Source organism: Bombina bombina, chromosome 6 (assembly GCF_027579735.1).
Source record: "Bombina bombina isolate aBomBom1 chromosome 6, aBomBom1.pri, whole genome shotgun sequence".
Lineage (NCBI taxonomy): Eukaryota > Metazoa > Chordata > Amphibia > Anura > Bombinatoridae > Bombina > Bombina bombina.
The window spans coordinates 850,154,392-850,164,841 of NC_069504.1; the positions used below are offsets into that span (position 1 = coordinate 850,154,392).

The 10,450-nt window shown below is 34.6% G+C and overlaps 1 protein-coding gene across 1 annotated transcript in view; it reads right to left on the minus strand.

Moving 5' to 3' along the window:
* Positions 1-8,670, minus strand: part of GAL3ST4 (galactose-3-O-sulfotransferase 4) — a 30,876-nt gene extending 22,206 nt beyond the window's left edge. Inside the window, exon 1 of the mRNA XM_053718264.1 lies at positions 7,864-8,670. The gene's annotated coding sequence lies outside the window, so the exon portion shown is untranslated. The remainder of the gene's footprint in view (positions 1-7,863) is intronic.
* Between the last annotated feature and the right edge of the window lie 1,780 nt (positions 8,671-10,450).

The following is a 10,450-nucleotide window of genomic DNA, read 5'->3' on the forward strand; positions in this document are numbered from 1 at the left end:
CCCTTTCTCTCTCTCTCGCTCCTTTTCTCTCTCTGTCTCTCTTACTCTCTCTCTTTTTATCTATCTCTCTCTTTCTTTCTCCCTCCTGCTCACTCTTTATTTCTCTCTCTCCTTTTTTTCTATCTCTCTGATTATTCTGAGTATCTATTTCAGCAACTATATCTATAAACCTCATCTCTCTCTCTATATATACTTTTTTTCTCTTGCTTTCTCACTCTGCATTTTTCCTATACTACTTCCCCCTCTCTTTATTCTCTCTTTTTTTCTTCTAAAACCATTTCTGATCATTTCCAGATGTGAGTATAGAGCAGACATCTGGCGCACAGTGTGTTTGCTGCCTAAGGCCATGCTGAGATTCAGAGGCAGTACTGTAATTTTGGCAGAGAGCAGACGACAAAGATCAAAAGATACAAAAGATACTAGTTATTGTATAAATTGTGACAACATATAGGTAGATAGATATGAATTTTTCAGTTTCCTGGGGGGGGGGGAGGCAAAAGGGGAAAATGCTTCCCTTGGAATTTTATCAAAGTCTAAAACCCACTTAAGACCATAATACGCCACCAGTTTTAAAATGATGCACCACACTAGCAACAATGTACTCTCTTCTGTTGCATGTTTTGTCGCTGATATTATTATATTAAGGTATCTTTTTATTTTATTTTAGGTTAATGCAAACACCCATATGTGTTTGAATAGAAAAATATAAAGGGATATAAATGTTTATAAAGAAATTGTACTTATGTGTTTTATTAGCATTTTATTACTGCATTCTTGCTTGCTATAACTATGTATTTAACCCATGCTAAAACCGTCTCCAGAGCAGCAATGCCCTACTGGGAGCTAGCTGAGCACATCAGGTGAGCCAGTGAGAAGATGAACATTGCTAAAACTGTATCTAGAGCAGCAATGTCTTGCTGGGAGCTAGCTGAACACATCAAATGAGCCAATGACAAGAGGCATATTGCTAAAACTGTCTCTAGCGTAACAATGTGCCCCACTGGGAGCTAGCTGAAAGCATCCAGTGAGCCAATGACAAGAGGAATATGTGTAGCCTCTAATCTTCCAGCTAGCTCCTAGTAAATAATTGCTACTACCTAGGTATGCTTTTTAATACTATACCAAGAGAATTAAGTATATCTGATGACAGACGTAAATTGAAATGTCTATTAAAATATGCACTCTATCTGAATTTTTCAGATTTAGCTGAACCTGAATTTTAATTTAATGTAATTTAATATAATTGAAAACTTTCATTTATTGTCACACTTTTCAACCAATGATATCCGCCTGTACATATAAATTACAGTTGGTTTATAAATCTCTTCCCTTATTTAAATGGTCTATAACATGTCCATACATAATCATTTTAGTGTGAATGGCACCTTTATCAAACATAATATGGCACTGTCCTGACCATGGTTATTCACAGAGAATGGAAAACAAGTGCTACCATTTATTGCAGTGGCAGTCAATTAAAGAGAGATTAAATGGAACATTTAATCACTCCATAGAATGTTTAATTAGGAAAAATAAAACAACATTTCAATATACATTCATTACATCTTTAACATGTTTTTGCCTGTTACACTCCTGGAGAGGATGGAGCATCTAAATTAATTCACAAGCGAATGACAAATATGGCCAACAGCAACTGCATTTTCGGAGTCGGATACATTGGTGTGAAAGTGCAACACACAAAGATCTGGATTTGTACACTGATTTCGGATGTACACTCCAAAAATAGCTGAATGCCATTGCTGGCGGACATATATTCATCATTCGTTTTGCAAACGAATGCTGAATCTGAATATTCTCCCATGCCTAACATTTACATCTATAAGTAATAAGGGCACATCAAAGGTGACCAGGAACATCCATTCCCCAGGGCTTTGCAAGGGGTGTATCCCTGAACTACTTTTGATTTGTAAATGTTGCTAAATATTGTTTTAAAACATATTTTGTATATTGATGGATTTTTCTTTTTATGTAAAATTTATGTTCCTGAAAGGAAAAAACATTTTTTTATTTTTATTCTTGTGAGACGTACCACTGCCAATTAATAAAACAGTGGATGTTCTACTTATAAACCAGTGAACAATCAAAGGGGCACTAAACCCCAAATTTTTCTTTTATGATTCAGATACAGCATGCAATTTATAGCAACTTTTTAATTTACTCCTATTATCAAATTTTCTTCGTTCTCTTGCTATCTTTATTTAAAAAGCAGGAATGTGATGCATAGGAGCCGGCCCATTTTTGGTTGAGAACCTGGGTTATGCTTGCTTATTGGTGAGTAAATGTAAGCCTCCAATAAGCAAGCACTATCCATGGTGCTGAATCTAAAATGGGCTGACTGCTAAGATTTACATTCCTGCTTTTAAAATAAAGATAGCAAGAGAACAAAGAAAAATTGATAATGGGAGTAAATTAGAAAGTTGCTTAAAATGTCATGCTCTATATAAATCATGAAAGAAAACAAATTTGGGTTCAGTGTCCCTTTAAGGACCAGTTATGCACACATGCATTTCATGGTAACTTTAAAATCAAAATAATGTAAAAAAAAAAAAAAACTAAAATATTTAAATAGTGTTTTTTCATATGCGTCACAGAGATATTTAGGATTTACTGTCCCTGTTACTTTTTTTAACAGCCCTGGAATCGTATTCTGCAATTTGATTCCTCTCCTGCTGCCAAAAAATATTTTTTTTGCTTCTATTACGACCATGTAAAAATATCCTATTTGTTCACAGAAAAACATGTTTCTTCCATTTTATCCCACAAAACAATTGTACTCTGTCCCTCTTGCCCCTGTAATCCCCTCTGGTGCATTACATTGGTTTCATATCACAGATTTATTAGGGCAGTTTCTATCATTTTAGGGATAGATTAATTTGTAACAAGCAAGTAACATTACCAATTAAAGAGGTTTACTCATTAATTGTAGGCCCACTGATTGAGATGTTAGAATAACCCTACTTAATAAAGGGTCAGATCACTAATTGTTATGCAGAGCCAGTCAGTAGTGAGCAGTCTCTCTAATTGCAGAACAATCTCACTAATTGCACTGCACTCTCATTAATTGCTAAGCAGTTTGTGGAATTGCTAAGTAGTATATAACCATTTTAGAACACTATGTCTCAGTGGGCTGCCCTAGAAATTTTTAATTTACAAACCCTTTAACTTTGACTACTATATTTGCTAATTTTTCCCTCATATATAGACCTCAGAATTGGAGCCCATCAATGCTTGGATGAGCCATGTGATCTGACTAGATAACCAAGCATCATTAAAGGGACATTAAACACCTCAATATATTAATATAAATGGTTTAATTACATGTAGTAAAATAACTTTGCAATATACTTTATTATTTATTTTGTTCTACTTTCCTGTAATTGAATTCTGAATATTGTGAGCTTTCCAATACATGTTAAACACGGAAGTGCAGACACAGCTATATTACACACAGTCATTGGCTGCACACTCTAGTAAGCCATTTATAAACATTCCTGATTGGCCTCAGCAGATAAGGTAACCTAAGTTCCAATATGGCGGCATCCATTGCTTTATGAACGTTAACTTTATCCTTATTTTTTTCAATATTTAAACTACTAATGTAATTTTTAAAAATACATGTACCAATTATTCTCAGGTTAATCTTTGCACTGAATACATAACTCAAACAAAAATGTATTTAGGGCTAGATTACAAGCGGAGCCCTAAATTATTCCCTCTCCCACAAACAGCCAGACAGGAGCGAGATAATTAACCATATATTACAAGTGGCTGGTTATACTTATTAGCACTTATAAAATTAACCAGAGATCAGATCTCTGGTTAATTTTATAAATATGCTCCAAATGGCCTCAAAATACTGTCTAGTGTAGTTTATTAAAAAAATAAAAATGGCAGCATCTTTATTTCTTAATAAAATTACTGCACTAGGCAGTATTTTGGGGTTAAAGGTGATGGGAGTGGGGTGTTAGAAACAAAAACTGCACTAAAAATTGCCTTTACATTGCGGTCAATGGGAACAGTGTGTTCCCAGTAAATATATATGTAATTCTTATAACATATATATCTATATGCTAGTGTATATGTATATTTCTTACCCCCTTTGCTGGTGCTGAAGTGCTGATGCTGCCTCTGATGGAAATCTATGGAAGCGCGCATTGCTGTAAACTTGTAATACCGGCGCACAATATTGTGTGCTGGTATTACACAGTGGAGCGCAAATATCGCTTTCATCAAATCGATATTTAGCTCTCCACTTGTAATCTGGCCCTTAGTGTTTAATGTCCCTTTAAATTGTACTAAAAGTAATAAATAAAACATTTTGAGATTATAGGAGTGGGAAGAAATTATGTCAAAGAAACACCCGTTACCATCTGCTCTCTCCAAAATCTGTTGTCCTAGACACATGCCTAAATGTCTTAGGCTAAAATATGCCCTTTGTATGTTGTAGTAGTTCTATTAATTGGAGAATGGAACTTCTATAATTGCTAAACATAGACTCCTTTTCAGTCCATAAGAATTCCCCTATATCTCACATAAGGACAATAGCAGAATTCTAGTTAATCAGAAAACACCTATTCAGCATTTTTTGTGAGTTTTTTTTTTAACTTCTTTTAAACTTTCAAAAACCCACTTTGGCCTATTTTGTATAACATATCTTGACTTTTCACAAAGCTCTTTTCAATTGTTAACATTCTGAGCACGAGCTGTTCTCATGTCCATAAAATAACTTAGTTTCTTTTTTTTTAATTATTGATCAGATTACACATATCAACTCATCCGGATATTAATTTATGATTGCAGTTAACTAGTCCAAACACATTACACAGTTATTAACAGAATTAATTTTAATTTAATTTTGCTTTGAACATGAAACTTTGGCCTCCGTGAAGGTCTATAAAAATTTCAGAGAAACCTGCTTGATAATCCTGTGATATTCTGTTTCTTGTAGTTTTTTTTTTTGTCTATTTAACTAAAGTTTCTTGTTATATTACTTTTTCAAGCAGTTTCTCTTAATCAAATGTCAGTTCTTTTGATGGATTTGAATAATGTAGAAAAAAAAAATATATATATAATGCTTTTGCCATAGAATGATTATAATATGAATTTTGATGTCTTAAATGGGAGCCAATGGTGGTTATTGTTTGGTAGTTTAATTAACTGTAGTGTAGTGTCACTTATTGGATATAATGTTTTTTCACTGGTGGTCAACTGGTCATTCTCTCTAACTGGAGACCAATCACACTCATTTATTTTAGATAAGGTTGCCCCATTAAAAAAAGGATACTTGTGAAAAATACATATGTCAGGGTTCTTTCAATGGAACATTATTTTATTAAACAGCTCCTGACATATATATATATATCATAAGTGTCCTCCTTAAAAGTGGCAATATGGCCACCCAAGTAAACAATAGAGAACAATGCTAAACAAAACAGAGAAATCGGTGGCACTCATTATTGGGCAATTGTAAATCCTAGAAAGCAATAATTTTAAATCTATCTATCTAATTATCTACATGTAAACAGAAATGAAAACCAATTTTTTTTTTCATGATTCAGATAGAGAATACAATGCTAAACAGCATTCAAATTTACTTATCTAATTGCTTCATTCTTTAGATATCCTTTGTTGAAGAAATATCAATTCACATGAGTGAGCCAATCACACAAAACATCTATGTGCAGCCACCAATCAGCAGCTACTGAGCCTATTTAGATATGCTTTTCAACAAAGGATTTCAAGAGAATGAAGATAATTAGATAATAGAAGTAAATTGGAAAGTTGTTTAAAATCGCATGCTCTTTCTAAATCACAAAAGAAAAAAAATGTGGGTTTCATGTCCCTTTAATGGGATATGTACAACAATATCCAAGGTAATTTTTAAAGAACATTATTGTTTAAGTATAACAGTCTTAGTTACCTTGGTGAAATCCTCTTTGTTGCTTACTTATTGATGCTGTATTGGCCATGTGTATATTTACAGTAAATCCAGAGCTGATAAATATTGTACATGATTTAGAGGGCAAGAAGAAGCATTGGGGCAGAGGTACCTTTGCCGCTTTCAAATATAGGTAAAAAGAGGACCTGTAACCCTAAAATGTTCTTTCATGATTCAGATGCACTTTTAACCCTTTGGCTGCTAAGACAATGTTTTGTTTTTTGTTTTTTTCCAGATATCCAAGACTTATACTGGGTCTTGGGGGTCTGTAGCTGCTTAGATGCCTGAGATACAGGCTTGTAAGCTGCATGCCCCCATTTCCCTATATTGTCCATTATTAATTTTAAATAAAGTTGAGCAGTTACGTCTCCACTTAATTGCGCGTGATGTCACCACACGAATCGTGAAGTCCCGGCGATGTCTCTCACTATTCAGGCAAGATCGCCGAGGTGGGAGTAGGTGGGAGCCCACAGATTGCCCTCAAGTTGGGAGAGTGCTAGCGATGGCTCTGTGCCGTCGTCAGCACCTCACTGGGACAATTTGCGACTGCTCAGAGTCATTGTTAGCACTCAAAGGGTTAAACAACGTTCCAATTTACTTCTATTATCTAATTTGCTTAATTCTCTTGGTATCCTGTGTTGAAGAAGCAGCAATGCACTACTGGGAGCTCGCTGTATGCATTGGGTGAGCCAATAGCATGAGGCAGCTACTAGTCAGCAGCGTCTGAGTCTTACCAGGTATTCTTTTCAACAAAGGATATCAAGAGAACAAAACAAATTAGATAGAAGTAAATTGGAAAGTTGTTTAAAAATACAGGCTCCATCTGAATTATCAAAGAAACAGGTTTAATACCCCTTTAATCTGTAGACTGTAAACTCATTAGTGCATGACCTTCCTCTTCCTGAATAAATATATTTGTTTTCTATGAAATATGTATTTTTTATTTATTTATTTTGTATTATTTTTTTTAACTTTATATCAGCATTACAGTTTTACCCCTGCTCATGTACCCTAGGAATTAGGTGTCAATTTACAAATACATGATATTATTATTATTATTAATAATAGTATTATTATTAGTAGTAGTATTAATAATAATAATAATAATAATAATGGTATTTGAGTTTAAACACTTACATGTTTAGAAATTACCTTTGTTAAAATGTTTCCCTTTATGTTTACAACTGGAATGTCAGCTACCTTTGTGAGTCTTTATAAATGTAGTTTTATTTATTGCAAATAAATAATATGGTAAAAATTCTAAAAACAAAAACAAAAAAAAAAACTACTTATTTTAACAAAGTACTAAATCTTACATTTTTTGGCTTTAAGCATGTCTTAAAAACATGGATTTAGCTACATTTTTATTTGATTACTGATGACACCATTTATACATTTTAAAAGTTGTTCATTTTTTTTTAAACTTACTTTTATTTATTGATTTTGAATCATGCTGTCTGGACTTCTAATAAAACTTTCTCTAAGTTTCCTTATAATTAAAATTGATTAAGGTATTAAGATATGAATGTACTGACATGCTATTTGATTAAACTGTTAATACATTTGAGATAGAATGCAATCAAACCATTAGCCTGATAATAATATGTAGACATTTTTTTTTAAATTATATTGCATATATAAGTGTTAAGGTTAATGGGCACCACCATGTTGTAACCTAGGTTTTCCCCCCTCTATTTCTTCTGCTTAGGGTGCATTTGGAGACGGACGTAAAACAGGTAATAAAAGAGAGAGTGTGCAAACAGGGCTGCATGCAAACCCTGGTAACTACTTTACCAATCCTATATTCCACACAGCCTTTTGCACACTCCTTTTTTAGCCTGTTTTATATATAAGCACACACATACATACATATATTGCTTTACTAATTGTAGAGATATGCTTACCTGCTTTGGTGCAGTCCTTAACAATTTTTTTCTAAGTCTCTTATGTTCCTTGAGTCATGTCCTCTTCTTTCTGCTTCAAATGTACAAAACTTTATCCCTGTACTACTTATATCAAACTGTCAATCTCTCCTGATTCAGGCCTTTCTCATTCTATCCCTTTTATTTTTTTTATATTTTCTTTAACACTTTTATCATTCACTCTCCTCTCTAACTCCAGTTCTCATTTCTTTTTTCTCTGTATCCTATTCCTCATTGCCTCTCAACATTTGTCACTTATTCTGTCGGTCAGCTTTTTAATTAAAACTTAAATCTCTCATATCTATTTGCCATCTCCCCTCCTGTTCAGTCTTGTTCGCTCTGACTAAGCATTCTTGTCTCCCTTTTTTTTCCACTTTTAATAATTCTCCTTTCACCGTGCTCTCCTGTGTTTCTTCCTGTATCCTCTGCGTTTTATATACTAACTTTTTTCTCCTCTTTTCTGTTTATTTATACTCCTCTGCGTGCCCTTCTAGAAACTTTTCTTTGTCTTTCTTTTGCTCCCTCGTTTTTTCTTTCTTTGGTATCTATATCTCCCTCTTCCCTATCCCTTTCCCCAGCACTTTATTACCACAAGCTCTTGGTTTTTTCCATCTCTGTTAATTCTGTCTAAAGTTATCCTCTGCCCCCTCTTTCCTTTTTCCCTTTTTCAGTCTCTCAGTTTCTCTCCTCTTCTTACTTCCCCATCTGTCCTCTGAATTCTTTCCTAACAAAAGTACTATTTAGTGATCCTGCTGTTATTCACCAGGAGAGAGGGAGGGAGAGAGGGTGGAGGAGAGAGGGAGAGGGGGGGGGGGAATATCATCCCTGGACACAGAAAACTTCCTGACTTTTAATTTAACCTGAGGCAAGTAATTGAGACGTAGTAAGTGAAGAAAGGTTCAAGCAGACAGGGGGCAATAAGTAGAAGAATAAAACAGAGAAATGGACTGGTAAACATCTAAATTATTTCAGCTTAAAAAAAAAAGCCCTTTCAAGTTTTTTAACGCTTTACCTGCTAAAGATTAGCATAACACTTCCCACCACATACAAACATGCATGTACTTGCACAAAACAGCCCCCCCCCCCCCCCAGGGCATTGTTAAGTTTAATCCTTTCTATCCATAATGGTGCAGACCATTTTAACCCTTTTGTTGCCTGGGATAAACAATCTCTTCTATTTTAAGATACTTTGTTGGAAATCAGATTAAAATCCTTATCCTTCAACTGACCATCTGCGCTAAGTGCTCTGTAATAAGAGAGTCTAGGGTATTGTGCATGTGATAGACGGGTGGTTTATATTTATCACTAAGTGGTCACAGTGTGTGTAACAGCAGCAACATTTATGTAGTAAAGTGTAAAAGCACTCAGTGGAATGAGTCACCCCTGTTAATGAAAGGCTGAGGGGCCACTGTGTGTGACATTAACAGAAAAAGATGTCACTGTGCAATCGACAGTGACAGTCTGATGAGTCACTGCATGTGAAGACTATAAGATACAGGGGGATGTGACAGTTACAGACTAAATCATGTCTGTGTTTGCAACAGTTACACAGTGAGAGATGTCCCTGGTTATTTGACAGAGACTGACTAGGAAGTCATTTACATATGTAGGACACTTAAAGGCTGAGTTTTACCATGTGTGTGACATTTGTATCTGAGAAAGATTAAAGTGAGTGTGTGTCAGTGACATCTTGTGTGCATTTGACAGTAACATACTGATAAGTCAAAGCAAATATAAAACTGAAGATATAGAATGACCAATCCATCAAAATTCCTGTGCAAAATTATTACATGGCAGCTCAGGTGATTTCTTTTTTTATCTGATGTTCCAATTCTTCTAAAGATCTGTATTATATATATATATATATATTTTAAAAAAAATTCAAATGAGTGAATTTATGGTTTCTCACAGACATCCATGGAAGAAAATAGAAAATAAAACATAGCATCTAACTGGTTAAATCCAGATGATGAATCTATGGACGTTTAATATCAATTCATGATGTTGTTATAATACCAAAACACATCATTAAATAAACATTCTCATGATCGCATTCCATATGAGTACAAGTTTTATAAGCAGGATTTAAATTTGTTTTCAGTAAAAAAAAATACTGTGTTATTAATGTGCAAAAGATTTAAAGGGACATTGTAACTCATAGATAACATGTTCTAATTTACTTAAACATGTTTGCTTTTTACTTTGTATTACAGACCATAGATAAATAAGTTCAACACAAAAAAATGTAGGTAAACACTAAGGGGCCGATTTATCATATGTCTGTCCGACATGATCCGTTCAGCGTACGCTGTCGGCATTTAGCATTGCACAAGCAGTTCTGGTGAACTGCTTGTGCAATGTTGCCCCCTGCAGAATCGCAGACAATCGTCCGCTAGCAGGAGGTGTCAATCAACCCAATCGTATCTGATCGGGTTGATTGCTGTCCGCCACTCAAAGGTGGCGGATGAGTTAAGGAGCAGCGGTCTTAAGACTGCTGCTTCTTAACTGCTGTTTACGGCGAGCATGAAGGCTCGCGTGGAAACAGATGTATTAGGCACCATACGATGCT